At 40.0% G+C, this 17,735-nt stretch overlaps 1 protein-coding gene across 6 annotated transcripts in view; it reads right to left on the bottom strand.

The window, feature by feature from the left end:
* Positions 1–17,735, bottom strand: part of CDIN1 (CDAN1 interacting nuclease 1) — a 278,150-nt gene that overhangs the window by 96,247 nt on the left and 164,168 nt on the right. The gene's annotated exons all lie outside the window — the stretch shown is intronic.

The following is a 17,735-nucleotide window of genomic DNA, read 5'->3' on the forward strand; positions in this document are numbered from 1 at the left end:
TTATATGCGCGACTGAAACAATCTATAATGACAGTTATAACAAAGGCCCAAGGAAGAGGGCAGGGGACCACTTGGAATAATCTGAAATATCTAGTGTCCTGAGAGGAGAAGAGTATGACCTATTCCAGAGCTTGAGGGTCAGAATGATCTGGAATCATAAACAGAGGCTGAAGGTACTGTACCACACAACTTTCTAATTATCAGTGCCTTAGCTCCGGTGAAGGCATACTTTATAAAGTGACTGACGGCAAGGAGTACAAAGGGAAATAGAAGCTCACTGAATAGAAACAAGAGGAAGGAAAGTAAAACATAGGAGCATAAAAATTATCTAATTATGTAAAAAGTGATGATATCTGACTAGGGCCAGGGTGTTGAGAAAAGGCTATGCCCCTACACTACTTGAGGGAGAAGAAATTGCCACCCCCTTTTGTGATGGGCAGGTTAAGATATGTATCATCTTTATGTATCACCTTTATGATTCCATGGTCTGAGTTGGGAGCTCTATTATTTGCATATTATCCTAAAAATTATGAATGTGAAAAGTGATTTAAAGAAGAGTTAATAGTAATGATAATAACAACTCACATTTATTTGCGGCTTATGAGTCTCTTCACAGAAGGAAAAGCTCTAGAGGTCAATGAAGTCCATAGTAGGAATGGAGGTGGGAAATGAATAAATACTTAAAGATTCTATGTAGTAGATAAATGCAGAATCTTTACAAGGCAATATGTTACCTTTTTTTTTGCCTGTGCAATAACTTCAGAGATCAATCAAAAGCTCTGAAGACCACATGGCAGAAAACAAATGCATATGGACAAGTTACCTTTGTTTATGTTTGCTTATATGTTACTAGACAGCTGGATGAGCCATTTGGCATCCTGGAAATGACTCTTTTAATTGCATATTAAAAAGAGCAACCAAAACAATTACTAAATATCACATCAAGGTGCAGAAAATACAGATGCCCTATAGCTTTATCCATTTATAAGAGAGCAGATCTCACAAGACAGAAGAAAATAAAAACATTACTAAGTCTACTGTGTTTTTTATATCTTAACTCATTTCATCATGAGGATGTTCATCACAGTGCTGTTTATGATGACTTCTTAAATATCCATACAGACAACAGTTATGGAGAAGGAAATGGCAACCCACTCCGGTACTCTTGCCTGGAAAATCCCATGGACGGAGAAGCCTGGTAGGCTACAGTCGATAAGGTCGCAAAGAGTCAGACTCAACTGAGCGACTTCACTTCACTTCACAGACAACAGGTTAAAGACATTATAATAATTCTATATAATGCAAGCACTAGGAAGCTACTACAAAGGGTAAAGTAGAACTATACATATAGACATGAAAGAAAAGAAAGAAAGAAAGTGAAGTCGCTCAGTCGTGTCCGACTCTTTGTGACCCCATGGACTGCAGCCCACCAGGCTCCTCCACCCATGGGATTTTCCAGGCAATAGTACTGGAGTGGGGTGCCATTGCCTTCTCCAGGGCATCTTCCCGACCCAGGGATCGAACCCGGGTCTCCCGCATGAAAAGCAACTTCAATGGCCTCTGAAGAGAACATATGAGTATATATAGTATATACAATATAATTGCATTTTGTCTAAGTGTTAACAGTAATAACGTGTACAAATTGGTATTATGATATTTTATGTTCTTTTCTACTTATTTGGAATTTTTTGATTTTTAGAATTAATGATTACCAAAAAAAAAGCATAATTTTTTCAAATGATGGGTATGTTTATAGAAGTTAAATAAAAACTTTCTTCCACAAAAGGAAGAAAATATTAGCAAATGTTTGTGAGGAACAAAAGAATATCTCCAAAGAGGAGCTAATTTGAGAAAGACTCATCCTAGATATGGGCTTGAAATTCAAAAAGGAGAATTCTATCAGCAGATAGCGTCTTATGAAAAGGACACACCTGTAGGCTACAATCTTGGCCATTTGAAGCCAGATTCTAGCTCTGAGCACTTGCGAGCACAGATCCAGGGGTCAAGGGTGCCTCTTTTCTGCCTCCATCTCAGCCCCTTGTATAAGAGCTCACTCTTTAACCCTGATGTCCCTAAGCCCACTGCTGGGATCCCTACACTCTTGCCTGGGTTTTGGCGTGGTGGAATGCTCATTTTGCTCTCAGAGAGCCCCAGCCAAACATAGAAAACCCTCAAATAACTTGAATACCCCTGGAATGAAGTGCATGTGCAGGCAGCTACTCTTATAGCATGTAAAGAGAATATCCTTTCACCACCTCCCCCCCCCAAATATGCAAAAACAAAAACCATTTTCATGCGTAGTTTCTCTTGGTGGGTTTCTAATCCTTCTGAACTGATGGTTAAGGCATTTGACAAGCTATTCATTTAGGTTTAACAGTATTCAGAAAACTGTGTATTTTATGTTATACAAAGAAATTTAACAGATAAAAGATATACGGTATCACATTCAGACCACATGAAGGTAAAAACTGAAATCTTCAAAGAAAAATCCTATTACACACAAAGGTGATCTATTCCTTGTGTGTGTGGATACATGCTCAGTTGTGTTCAACTCTTGGTGACCCCACTGACTGTATGCCACCAGGCTCTGTTCATGGGATTTCCCAGCAAGAATACTGGAATGGGTTGCCATTTCCTACTCCAGGGAATCTTCCCGACTCAGGGATCGAACCCATATCTCTTGGGTCTCCTGCATGGGCAGGTAGCTTCTTTACCATTGCGCCACCTGGGAAGACCGATCTATTCCCTAGATGAAATGTACTGCTGCCTTTATGAGGATTTGAAGGGAAAGAAAAAGTGTTGCAAGTGCATAATATATATTAAATTGTATAAAAATAGCCTAACATGCACATGCATACACACCATGCAATCAATTTTTATGTAATTTGATCATGTCTTTCCTTATGTTATTAAAAATGACACTGAGGCCCAGAGAGGCAAAGTGCCCCATTCAGTTCAGAAACTTGCTTTTCTACAATGTAGAGGCTGTTCCTAATAAAACAAAACCCAGAAATTCAAGACAACCTAACTGCTTAGATTATCCGTTCACTGTTTAACACTTTAGCTGCCTAGAACATCTTAAGGGTCCAGGCTTCCCAGGTGGTTCAGTGGTAAAGAATATATGCCTGCCCATGCAGGAGATGTGGGTTAGATCCCTGCATCAGGAAGATCCCCTGGAGAAGGAAATGGCAACCCACTCCTTTATTCTTGCCTGGAAAACAGAGGAGCCTGGTGGGCTACAGTCCATGGGTCACAAAGAGTTGGATATGACTGAGTATGCACACACATCTTAGGGTCAGAAGCTACTTCCAGCTTTGGAGGTGTGGGGTACAGTGGAAAGTTTTAATCCTCACGCACCAATTTTCTGGCTTGTTAAGAGCTTAGCATTATATTGCTTGATAAAATCAGAGGAAAAGGCGCTGCTAGAGATCTTTTAGCTCATTAGCAGTAGTTCAGTATTTTTTTTTTAAACTCAATTAAGTTTTGTTTTTTAACACTACTATAATTACACATGACTCACAATATATTTCTATCAGACAGCACTGCTTGGACTATTTCGATACTGAGTGTGATGGTTAATTTTATGTGTTGCCTTGACTCGTCACGAGGTGCCCAGATTAAACATTATTTCTGGATGTCTGTAAGAGTGTTTCTAGATGGAATTTGTATTTGAATTGGTGGACTCAGGAGCGTAGACTGCCTGCTCCAATGTGAGTGGGTATCAAATAATTGTTGATGTCCAAGAGCAAAAGGTAGAGGAATATTTTGTATCCAACCAGCAGCAAGTAAGAAGGGAGTTTGCAGGGGCTCCACCCAGTGACCACCACTCATCCTGGGAGGCTTAACATCATCCTGGTGTCAGGGCTTCCACCATCATATTGTGTGCCTAGATTTTTGTTTGTTTATTCTCCAACATTCCAGCGGCTACAACTCACACCAGCATTCCATTCCCGAGCCTCCATCCTCACCATTATCCCCTCCATGGAAGACAGAGCAGAGGCGTGAGGTGACCCAGCTCCGGTGGGTGAAAGTGAAGCGTAGGTGGAGTCCTGACCCTCTGAGTGCTGCGTGGCCATTATGAAGTCACTGACCTGCAGGAAACTGCTACCATGGTTCACAAATTTATTGTCAGGTTCCAGCCTCTAGCTGTTCTCTGATTGTTCTAAATACTTGACAAACTGAAGCCTTTTCACTTTCCGTTGAAATTGCCTCATCTCCCTGTCACAGCGCCATGGGGGACTCCATTACTTTTCTGACTTCTTTCCCCTCCTGACAAGTCATTTAGCTGGCTTCTTGTTGTGAAGGCTGTCCATGTCAAATTAGCCGGGGCCCCTATTGTCCTTATTACCACTCGAAAAGCCATCATGAGTAATGCTACGGGGCCCCTCAGTTGTCATCATTTGTCAGAAAGAAAGGGAGTGTGGTTACATATAGCTGACAGGTAATTTCGGTGTCTACAATTACCCCAATTAGTCTTGTCATAAACAATTCGATAAATGCACACCAATACAAACAGATAAACACACCAAGGTCTCTCACTATTAATGCTGTGTAATGGGTAAATCAGTGATATGATGCTATATTTTATTTATTTATTTTTTAAACTATCCTCAGCTGTGAAGCTGGCGCTTGCTACCTGGTCAGCACAAATTGTACTATCTACTTTCATTAGCTCATCACCACAGGAAAATCTGAAAGGCTGTGACAAAATTCATTTAGAGAGAGAGGGAAAGAGCGGATTGTTGTAACACCTGCTTTAGGCAAGGCTACAACAAAGGTTTTCTTTTTTGTCAGTTCTGGGCAACTACGGGCTTCAAAGTTGACCATTTTGTGTTAAAAGAGCAACATATGAAATATGATAGGAATAGAGAAATTATATCCATACTGAAATCAGAAACGTGATTTGAAAAAAAAAATATATATATATATAAAAGCCTGGTGCCAATGTACCACTCAGCAAAAAAAAAAGAAAAAAAGACTGTGGGCTGGCAGTTTCATATACAAGATGATTTCAGTTCTATCCAACTACTGATTCCCTTTTTTTTTTTTAAGCTGCACCTTAAATATAAAACTTGCCATGTTTGCTGTCAAAGCTATTTATCTGCTCCAGTATTCACATGGACTTGCTTAATGAAGGTATCAACAGTGTTCCTTGCTGGACTAGGCATAGAGGTGATTAAGACTCAGAGTAGAACACTGCTCACTCCCGGGCTCTCTAAACACCAGGGATGGAATCTGTTTTAACACAACACCCTCTAGGAGGATTCTCCAGTCCGACCCTGTACCCAGTCTCAAGTGTAACACCATGATGTTCACGCTTGTGATCCACAGAAATAGGTGCTCAAGACCCAAGATCTGTAGGGTCCCGTGCGCCCTGTTTGCTGACCATAATCTTAAGTGATGGCTGCAAAACCCAACACAAGGAGATTGTTGGAGGAAATTGCTCTTGGCAACTATTTGTTCAAGCTCAAGATTTTTTTTTTTTTTAAACCAACACTAAGAACCCACCAGAAAATAGGACAGGTCTCCCTAATGAGTAATCTATTTTAGCACAGTCTTGTCTAGGCATGACAGTTTACTGAGAGGCTTGAAAAACTCGTAATTACCAGTGTTACAGGGCAATTAATGTATATTACACTGCAGTACTCATGGCAGCAACTGTCATTTTCTCAATAAAAATGAGTACTCTTCAGCTAAAGGTGACATTAATTGGGACTTTAATGACTATGCAGAGGAGCTGAAGCCAAATATGAACAAAACAGCGATTCAATGAGCGACTTCAGAAACGAGAAAATTGTACTAAAATGAGATTAATTGCTGTTTAGAAAAAGGAAAGAACCTAAAAAGCTATTAAATTGCAGGGTTTGGGTGCCCGGGTGATGGTTGTGATGTTAATCTTGCATTCTCACAGCAGGCAAATATTCACTAAATTCAGAGCCTTTTGACAGCAGGAAAAATCATGTATGCTTAACTTCAATCCATCAAAAATATATTTCAGCTTTTATCAGTGTTCTAAATACTTCTGCAATTTCAAAAATTACTGCTCCATTCCTTGGCTGTCATCATGCAAATGTGAACACTGTCAATATTGCTATGAAAAATTTCCCAGCTTCAAAAGGCCTACATCAGTGATAAAGAAAGAAAAACGTGAAGATTAGAATTGCAAAACACACACTACTAATATAACAGAAATCAAACAATAAGAATTTAATGTTTAAGTTGTGGAAACTGCTAAAATAGAAAATGATGGGGTGGTTTTTTTTTTCCAGTAGATAAATCAAAGAAAAATAATTCTGAAATTCTTTTAAAACTTGTAACTTGATGCTTAATTAATCATCACCAATAATTAGGACAGAATTTTGCAACTTGACTTCAGGTGCTGTAATTGTTAATACTTCTCTCTTGTTTCTAAAACCTTTATCCTTGCTTCTTGGTTCTTGAAAACAATCATATAATTGCTTTTCTTTATGGCCTTTTCAAATATCATGATGACTGTATACACAAAACACGGCACTTAAACTTTGACATGTAAGAGGGATAAAAAGATTTGATAACTCCAGAGTTACATACTCTGTAACTTGAATTCTTTTTTTTAAAAGAAAGGCCAGCAACTTGCCAATTTTGTTAAAGAGGGAGTTTTCAAAACAGTTATATTTGGCCAGAAACGTAGTTATTTGCTGCCCCAATAAAAAAGACTAGGCCTCATTTTAGAATACTGTGCACTTTCTTACTGCATAAGCAATTCTGTTTGTTCTGCATTTTAATATTTAAAGAGTCTTCTCATCTACAGTTTAGGTCAGGGCTCGAGACACATTAACACACTCAAGAACCACATCCACTAAATGACAGGGGGAGGTGAAATAGTGTACTTTCCATCTTTAAATCAATGGTAAACCCTGTCTCTTGTAAAAATCCAGAAATACAAATCACCTGACCTCCATTATGAAGACTGGTTATTGGCCACTTGTCTGCCAGACTATACTTATAAGGCCACTGGGGGACGGGAGAGGGGAGTGGGGAGAGAAACACACGCATATCCACGTGCTCGGAGAAGGGATGTTCTATGTTTAATCTTCTAGCTGTTTCATTCACTAAAAATGCTCTTTCTCGAGTTCTCAGTCTGAGCTTGAGCATAATCATCTTTGTAAACCAAGTTGCTTCTCGGGTCCTGCATTTCCTAATTCTACCTGCTCCTCCTCTTCCTCCAATTTTCCCTCCTCTTGCATCTAGACTTTTATGTTAACGGTGCAATTCTTCCTCAAGAGTTGAACAAATGTCCTTTTTAGTCCTTTTTTGGGGGGTGAAAAGGGGCCTTTGTTATTCATTGTGCCATTTCAAAAACTAAGCTTCTCTCCTACCTCAAAAACAGCTTTATTTTAAGGACAAAAAATTCACCAGGCTCCCCCTAAAAGTCTTTTCAGGCCGAGTTCTTAGAGAAGACAGGTGCCTTTGGCTAAATTATCTCTACTGACAAACCATTCACATAAATTTGCTTTTTAAAAAACAACTACATGTCAATAGTTTGATTCCATTTTGTCTATGCAAATACCATTGATAAAAATTTCAATGGAAGTTCTCAGGGAGTGGAAGAGTTCCAAACTAGGTATTGAAACGGGACTCAGGAATAGGATACTAATTCACCAAACTTGCCAAGAATGATCTAACCCAGGAGCCATACAAAGGCAATTGCAAACCATGTACATGATCCCAGATAATCCCTTATACTGTATCTCTCCTCGGATCTCATCTCCATTCTGTAGTTGACTGCATGAGGCTCCATTTGGGGCCGCAGGTTTTCTACTTGCAAAAAAAAAAAAAAAAAAAAAAAACCCCAAAACAAAAACAGGAGCAACTTTGTCATGCTAAATTTGCTGCATGAGAACTCAGTGCTGAGCACTTGGCAGATACACCAGGTCCAATGTTGTGGAGCTGGTGTTAACCAGGAATGTTAACGATTGGAATAGACCTTTAAGGAGAGTTCCTAAAATGAATTTATTTGATACTGTTGTTCAGTTGCTGAAATTCTTTACCCCTCACAGTGGCCCCGTTGGTGCTGTGAGAAAAGGCGATCGCACTGAATCCATGTGAAAGGCTTGTACGAAAAAGCAGGCATCACTGTTCTCCACTGAGGTTGAAATTTCATTTTTAACCTCATTATTATTTTGCACCAACATCATAAGTCTTTCTTCCAAACTACTATTTGGTGGGTTAAATTTCTTATTCAAGACCCCTCCTAAGACTGAAACATAACACAATGGGCATCAGTCTCACAATTGACAGACCATGTTTAAGCCGGGAATAGTGACAAGTTACAGGGACTCTTTTTTAAAAAAATAAAAATAAATCCCAGGAGATTAGTAAGATGCATTTTTAGATACATACCCTAAGAACATTATAAACTCAGTGAGAAGCCAAACTGGAATATCTCAAGTTTGGAAGATGAACAATATTTTGATGTGCCAAGGCTAATATATTATATGTTTCGAGTCTTACTATTAAGACCTGTAGCAAATGTTTTAAGAGATGAGTAGAAATGAAACAAATGGTAAATGTTTATTCAGTCATACAGTTCTGAAAGAAAACAACTGTTAATTTGCATTCGCTTGGGATCACTTAGCAGACTGCTTTTTAAGAGCTATCACCTCTTAGCAGCCCATAAAAGAGGAAGCTTTTATTCGCTCCCCTACTACCTTCTCCGACTATATGACATTTAATTTAAATTTATTTTCTATTCACCATGAATATCCAACAAATCAAAAATCATTTTGACATAAGTACTGTTCTTTGTTGGTTAGTCTGTAGTAGAGAAAGCGGCAGGCTAATCACCTGTGGGTCAGTGTAGAGATGCAGTCTCGTGAACTCTATCTTCCAATATGGAAAATTCTAGCATGACCAACTGAGGTACCTTCTGAGTCATCAGATAAATTACATTTATATCACTTCAGTGCAGTCAGAAGTTATGCTGCATAAATAAAAGTCTAATGACCTATCTATGTGGGTGATAGAATGTAAGCCAGCTAAATGAGAGGAAATCTTATTGTGGAGAGTAATAGTCTCTGATTCCTTTGTTAATTAACTGTCCCCCTCTCTTAAATAAGATGAGAAAGAAAGAAAAAAGGGTATTTAGTTGGGCTTCTGGGGGGCAAGGGGAAGGGCTATGTAACTAAAGAGAGGTCTCTATAGCCTTTTTTGCCCTCTAGCAATTCCAGAAGGAGTTTCCTGGGGCATCCCCTCCCTCGACTTCTCAGGAATTTATGAGACTTTAAAAAAGCTGACTCGAGCAGGAAGTCTGTTATGGAGAGCTTTCCTGGAAGGCAAGACCAATTAACCCTGACTAAAAGAGAAAAAAAAAAAAAAATCTTGAGTAAAGGGGATGAGGGGACCAAGAAAAAAGGCTCGAAGTGAGAAGCAGGACTAAGAAGGTCTATGCAGCTGTACACCAGTGATAGGGAAGACGACACGGCGGGGTGGGGTGGCTGTCAGGATGGGGAAAGTTAGAGCAGGAAGGAATGGAAGAGATCATTGGATCACTGCTTCTTCATCAGGGTCCGCTTGGCTTGAAGGAGTCTTTGTTCCCTGAGTCAGCAAAGGGATGGGGAGTAAGAATTGCACTCAACTTCAGAACCTAGATCTCGAGCAAACCAGGGCACTCTACTCCCAAAGTGAGCACTGCATGAGAAGACGGCCCCAGAACAGAAACATTCTGGGAATCATCCAGTTCACCCAACCCAGATGAAAGGGAGAGTGACTCACTGCAGAGCATAAGCTTCCAACTGCAATTTAAGCCAAAATGTGGTGGCAAAAAGCCACTGAACCAGTGCTTTCCAGTATACTCACACTTCTCTTTCTGAAGGCGCTACTACAGTTGGACACTCAAATTCAGAGCTTCAGGAACTAATTCTAAGTTTACTTTTCCTCAAGATTTCCAACTCTGAGCCTCAACTTTTTCTATTGCTTGATTCTGTTTCTGTTCTCTCTCTACCTGGGGAATACTCATTTCACTGCCTGCTTCAGTTCAGTTCAGTTCAGTTGCTCAGTCGTGTCTGACTCTTTGGGACCCCATGGACTGCAGCATGCCAGGCCTTCCTGTTCATCACTAACTCCTGGAGTTTACTCAAACTCATGTCCATTGAGTCCGTGATGCCATCCAACCATCTCATCCTCTGTTGTCCCCTTCTCCTCCTGCCCTCAATCTTTCCCAGCATCAGGGTCTTTTCAAATGAATCAGCTTTTTGGATCAGGTGGTCAAAGTACTGGAGTTTCAGCTTCAACATCAGTCCTTTCAATGAATATTCAGGACTGATCTCCTTTAGGATGGACTGGTTGGATGTCCCTGCAGTCCAAGGGACTCTCAAGAGTCTTCTCCAACACCACAGTTCAGAAGCATCAATTCTTCGGTGCTCAGCTTTCTTAGCAATGCTTAAAAGGTCATACAAGACAAGAGGGCTGAGATGAGAGGATCTTTCTCCTGTACTCTCAAGCTGGAATAGGAATCCTTTCTTTCTCATCCTGGGCCTCATCTTAGGATGTCAAATTTCACTGTAACTCTGGGTGAGGGGAAACCATTCTTTTTACTCACAATTTTGTACACACATTCAATGTCTACTGACACTAACCACTATACACAACTAGAACGAAAAGGGCTGGGCAGTCAAACTAACTTTAGAACTCTTCATCTAGGTGGCACCAAGCACTAGTAAAACAGCATCTTTTTCAGGAATACAAAGCATTCCTTGATGTTTTGATGAACTGAATCTCATCTCAATTTCATGTCTGCCCATTTAAAATCTATTAAAGCCATGTACATGCTTTTATCGATAAAAATTGAAGGAATGAAGGTCTTGGTAAAAGCAAATACAAAGAAAGCCTTGGTTAAATAGTCAAAATATTCATTCTGTGGCTATTGATTTAAGGTTTAAAATAAGTAAATCAGTTAGAATGGGTTTCCCTCATCTAGCACCATTACATGAGTTTTAGAGATTTATTTATTTTAATGTCATGGGACAGATACATAAAACATAAAAATGGAGGGATTTGGCATTTTATATTAGCAAAAAGTCAAATGCTTTTTCTTGTTCTATCTATGATATATATTTTTAACTTTTGAGTTGCCAACTCAACCACCCCACAGCTCCAGCTCCTGATGTCCACAGTTTTTCCTAATTAGTCTAGTAGGTGCTCGTCTCACTTGTCACCAGCTGAGTTATCAGGCTGGGCCTTTTCTATAATATAGCTGTTCATTTTTTAAAAGTTTTAGAACTGGTAATTCAGGAAATTAAAATGGGAAGATGTGTTTGAATTGGCTAAACAGCTAACATTCTTAAAACTGTCCTTACTTGGAATGAGGACATCTGGTGAGAATCTGCCTCCCTTTCCTGCAGACTCGTTTTCTGAGTCGCAGTCAGTGCCTCAGTGCCCCTGATGTCCCCCCACCCCCCACGCCCCTTCAACCCTGCACAGACTGGGAGCTCCCTGAGGGGAGGTCCCTCATTCATCCTTGGATGCCTGGTACCTGGCACATGCCTGGTACGTGGTCAACAGAACAGTTCTGTTGACTAATAAGCAAAGCAATCCTAGCTCTGACACTAATGAATTAGTCTTGGACAAGTCACTTTATCTTTCTGAGCCTTTGCTTCCCTATCCGTTAAAATGCTTTGTTTCCTAAAGGCTCAAAAAAAAAAAAAAAAAAAAGAATGTGGAAGTGCTGAATAAATGTACAAGATTCCTACAGCTGTTGTTAATAATTACCATTTGGATTTATACACCATTCAATGGGAGAAACAAGAGCCAGTCTTATGGTCTCCACAGTTTTACCATAAGGAGCTTATAAAGCTCTAGTTTCCTTAGAATTGTAAGATGTGAGGCCACACCCACCCAGTTTGCTTGTTTTGTTTTCTATCCCCATCTCCTGCATGCTCCCTCATCTCACCTCACCCCAACCCCAGCTCCAAATCAACACACAGATCTCTTCTAGGTTCTGGATCCTGCTCGGAAAGAAGTGACATTGCTTAGATGACTGGGAGTTTTTAATATGCACACACTTTCCTTATGATAACACAGTGCTTCTGCAGAATGCACCCTGGCTCTGCTGAAAGTCTGGATTCTGCTGAGGCGACCAAAAAGGCAAGTGGGACCTAATCAGCACCACGTCCCCCTCTCTCTCACACCAAGGCTCCTTATTTACCAAACCCCCCGTCCTTCATATCACATGTCCTCCTCTGCTCAGCTGCCCAGTGAAAGGAACAGGAATAGAAGAAAATTAGCATGAAGAAAGAATACTTGCATATATATATATTGGATGCACATGTACTCAGTCATGTCTAACTTTTAGTGACTCTATGGACTGTAGTGTGCCAGGCTCCTCTGTCCATGAGATTTTCCTGGTAAGAATACTGGAGCAGGTTGCTACTTCCTTCTTCAGGATATCTTCCTCACCCAGGGATTGAATCTGCATCTTTTGCATTGGCAGGCAGATTCTTTACCACTGAACCACGGGGGAAGCCCTATACATTGGATATATACATATATATTGGATATATATACATATAAATAGATAAATACACATACCACCTTTCCGGGGTTGGCTGAGAGCCACTAAGCTGTATCTAACAAAACACACTTGACCTACCTTTAAAAAAGCAGACACACTAAAACATACCAAGAACCACTGTTCAAGTACTGAAGTTATCGTTCCCCCATTCCTTATGTTCAAACACTAGTAACAGAGAATTACCTGATTTCAGACTGAATGGTGCCAGAGACTTCATAAGAGAGCATTTATCTAGTGTAGAATGAACAATTTCCATAGACAGCTGAATTACTTGAGAATCTACACAAGTAACTGAAACTTCAGAAACCCTGGCGCACTTAAATGCTCCATGAGCCTCACACCCCCCACCCCTCCATGCACTTGAAGAAGAAAGGCACTGCAGGTGGATCCAGGGCAGGGAATTATTTTTTAAATCAGCAGAGCAACACAAACACATTGTTTGCTTTTTGTCATCTGGTTTGTCTTAATCATGAACTAAAAATTCATTTACAGTGCTGTATACAAATGCCATGTTTACAGCAGGATCGTACGCTGCTTGCTTGAAATCGTATACATTAAAATTAAGAACAGAAATCCAAGTTAATGGTCAAAGACAACCAATAACAAAACCACTAAATTCCAGTTGTCAAACATCATTGAATATGTATGTTTCTGTTTTTTTCTTTAAGAGTAATTATTAAAACTAAAGCGATATGAGTGAGTGTTTATGACTTCCTATTGAAAAGCCCAAATTACAGAGCATTTATTCCAGGTTGAAGAAAATCACGTGGCCATCCCTGTGCAATGGCCTAATGACTTTATATCCTCTTGTCAAACCTCAGCAGTTTTATTTGTAGTGATACATGCCGGAGAAGGTTGGAGGTTAAAGTTGATAGGAGGGGCAACAGGAAAATCAACCAACTCCTTTCAGGAGATTACAACCTTTAACATATTTGGGTCTGTCGGCAGTTTCTGCAAACTTTACAGGTCTGTGATTGGTGGTGTTTTTCAAAAACTGATCCTCAAATCAGAGGTCAGATGAACCTAGTAAATGTCCTTTCACTTTGAAATAATCCCAAGTGGTTAATGTACTCCCCAGTTCATAGCTCTTGGATTTTTTCCCCTGTGCCTGTAATCTAAAGTTAAAAAAAAACAACCCAACTCTTTATTTTTCAAGTATCTGAGATCTTGGAAAAGTGAAATTACTAACCCGCAATGCATGATATGGCTCCAAAAACACGGAAGCATCTGTTGGAAGAATAAATAAATACAAGAAAGAAGAAAACAGAAAAAAGAAAAAAAAAGTCCCCCTGCGGGAGACAAACTTTGTTTGGGCTCTTGGGCAAGGAGATGTTCTATTAGCACACTGGCGCTGTCCTCCAAGAAGTGTTTAGATTCTCTGTAGCCTCACGCTGAACAGAGGGGGATATCTTAACTACAGCACTGGTATCAGAAACTAAGACCCAAGAGAAAACACATCCTTGCAGCACCTACTCTCCTTGACTTGGCATACACTGGTTCCCTTAAAGGTAGACCCAGTATTCAGTACTGCTGGTTACCTTTAACTAAATGTGACTTTTGTGCCGGTCACTATATACATGTGCGCTCACTAAATTCTCATAAGAATCAAACTGGGCTCATTTTACAGATGTGCAAAAAAAGAGGACAGAAAACAATCTGCCCAAGGCCACACTGACAGTAAGTAGCCAGCTGAGAATTAAACTCTGCTCTTCCTTCTCTCGTACCTAAACTCTTTCTACTCATCTATGTTGCTTCTTTACAGGGCTTCCCAGGTGGCTCAGTGGTAAAGAATCTGCTGCCAATGTAGGAGATGCGGGTTTGAGTCCTGGGGTGGGACGATCCCCTGAGGAGGAAATGACAACCCACTCCAGTATTCTTGCCTGGGAACCCCCATGGACAAAGGAGTCTGGCGGGCTACACAGGAGCCTGGAGGGTTACAGTCCACAGGATCACAAAAGAGTTGGATACAACTTAGCGACTGAACAACAACATATTGGTTCTTAGCTTGTAACCAATGATGTAAATAATTTCTAGACTGTCCCCCTATTTAAAATTTTTAATCATCACTAGTTGATTTTAATGCACAGTGAGTACTATGCAGCATGCAAGAGAAAAGAAAGACAGCATGATACAACCTCAGGTCCTGGGGCAGCATGTGGCTGGAGTTGGGGGTCTAGACTGGCTACTAATTGTTAAGAAAAATGTTTTAGGACTTCAAGAGTTCTCTATGTCAAGGTGATTGATAGCAGTTATATAATTACTAAACACTTGTGACATTAAAACTTGTGATATCCCTACATAAATCCCATGCCTTTTTAAAAAAATTTGCCCAACGCATAGATTACAGAATTTGATGCTGGGTGACCACCTCATTGGACCTCAGTTTCTTCATTTGTAACATGTGATGTTTATCCACAGGAGGTGTTGGCTAGCTGTAAGAAGTTCAAGTGTGAATTTTTTCTGTTTTTAATCCCCCTGCTTACTTCTAGTGATTGAGCTCAAAGTTTTTCAAAGAAGTAAGAGACACCTACACTTATGAATGAAATGAAGAGGAAAAACACAACTTTAAGAAAGGTTTACTTTTAAAAAAGGAACAGGAGCGAATGAAAATCCTGGGCCAACTCAAAGTCATGCTGTGCTGCCTCTTTTTTGTGTGTGAAAACTTGTAATGGCACATAAATGCTTTAAAAGTAAATTGATCTAGGAATGACCCGAAAGGCAAACCATTTTCTCACGTAGAAGGGTATGTCACAAGTGTTATGGGAAGCATCACCTTGTATTTAGAGACTTTAACAAATGTTTTCCAAACATTGCCACTCACTGTTTGAAGGTGAGGAAACACATGCTGGTTGAAACACTGTTTTAAAAAAATGCACTGACGACTGAGAAATTGCCGACCTGAAAATGCTTTTGTTATTTAAAAGTACATTCCATAAAGATATTTGATAAAATATGTTCCAATTTTAGCAGTAATTGGTTTCCTTTACTCACAGTGTCTAAGCGTATACATACATATCATATAGATAACAGATCCTTTTGCTTGTTTGTATTTGTTTGCTTCCATTTAACACAGATAAAGTGTTAAGGCAAAGAATACAGGACAGCAGAACTCGGAAGCCCTCGGTTCAAGTCTCACTGGAAATAAACTGGACACTCAAAAGGGCAAATGGTTTAAATGCTACTCAATACTCTTGAGTTTACCTGCTTCTGTTATGAACACCGTACTTTCCAACTTAAATTTCTCAGTGAAAGATGGGACAACACAAGTCCCTAATATCCAAATCTGTTTTGTTTTTCCCATCTCGACTGAACTGCCTTTATTCTTTTCCATTTTCACGCTTCTTTTCCATTTCACACTTTTGAACTTCAGCAAGAACCTCCCATTTGGTCTCCCTTCCCCAGTCTTTCTTATATTTCCACAGCTGAAACAAATAAGCAAAACCTCCCATAAACCAAACACCTCTAACTGGTCTTCCACACTGGGGCTGAACAATATTTCTAAATAACAAATCTAATTGTGTCAGCAACTTGCTATAAAAAACCTATCTGTACTGCCCCAGAGACAATGTTTGAAGTCTATGGCATCATACAAGGTTTTAATCTGGTTCCTGATTGCTGTGCTCTAATCATACTAAAAGCTGTTAGCAGCTTCCATTCTTCCAAGCCTCTGCACATGCTGTCCCTTCTGTTCAAAACACTGTTCCCCATTCATCTTCCCCTCTAATCTAAGATGGGGTGTGTAGGAATTAGCCTTCTGTATTTTCATCATATACTCCAGGCACATCTCAATCTTAATCGTTTCATGCTGTAATTGCTGGTTTACTTGCCACAATTGCTGTTTACTGGTCTGCATCCCCCATTAGAATCAGCTCACTGAGAGCAGGAATTGTATTTTGGGGGAATCTCTGTATTCAGAGGCCTAGGAGAGTGCTTGGTTTATGGCTGGCCCTTAGCAGATTCTGATCAATAATTATCTGAGTGATAGAATACAGTGAACGAAAGGCTAAAGCTCTACTTTAAAGCTATGTCTAGTAGGAAATTATGTGACAGGCAAATCTCATGCCTCTCATTTTAATTTCCAAATATTTACATGATCTTAATCTTTAGGCACAGTTTTAGTTTGTGAATACCATATCACAGAATGGGTACATAATGGAAAACAATGACAAATTGACCCATCTTCTATAGGGCCCTACCCCTGATCTGGTAAAGAATAAATAACTTAATGTAAATATTTTGGTGATGGAAGTGAATCACTGCTTGTATTTTACAAATACTGGGAAAACTGCAATTTTTTTTCCATTTAGTTTAATTAGAATGCATAAGAACTCTTTGATGCTTAAACTGCATGTATGTGCTGATGGGGTTGTCACTGAGGCCCATCTATCATAACCTGGTCATATATACATTCTGAAGTACACAGACAATAAGAACACAACCACTTATCCACCGTTTCTGCTTATCCACCCTTACTGGCTTACTGATGTTATACAAAAGCAGTGGGAAATGATATTATAGGTGCTCAGCTATTTTGAGGAAGTAGGAAGCTAGACTGGAGAAGAAGGCAATGGCACCCCACTCCAGTACTCTTGCCTGGAAAATCCCATGGACGGAGGAGCCTGGTAGGCTACAGTCCATGGGGTCGCTAAGAGTCGGACATGACTGAGCGACTTCACTTTCACTTTTCACTTTCATGCATTGGAGGAGGAAATGGCAACCCACTCCAGTGTTCTTGCCTGGAGAATCCCATGGACAGAGGAGCCTGGTGGGCTGCCATCTATGGGGTCGCACAGAGTTGGACACGACTGAAGCGACTTAGCAGCAGCAGCAGCAGCCGCAGCAGGAAGCTAGATACTGTAGCATTCGTATCAATAGCCAGATACCATAAAAACTTCACACTACAGCCAAAACCTTCAATGCTTCTGATCTCACATAGGCTAAACAGAGTTATACAGAAAATAGCAGTACACTTGAAGGCCAATCTCTAAGTTACAGTCTCGAGTTTGAAGGACTCAGACGCAGAGGGATCTAATTCAATTCAAGCATTTATTGAGACATATTGATGCTTTCAAACTGTGGAGCTGGAGAAGGCTCTTGAGAGTCCCTTGGTCTGCAAGGAGATCAAATCACAGTCAATCCTAAAGGAAATGAATCCTGAATATTCTTTGGAAGGACTGATGCTGAA

This window comes from Bubalus bubalis, chromosome 11, assembly GCF_019923935.1.
Source record: "Bubalus bubalis isolate 160015118507 breed Murrah chromosome 11, NDDB_SH_1, whole genome shotgun sequence".
Lineage (NCBI taxonomy): Eukaryota > Metazoa > Chordata > Mammalia > Artiodactyla > Bovidae > Bubalus > Bubalus bubalis.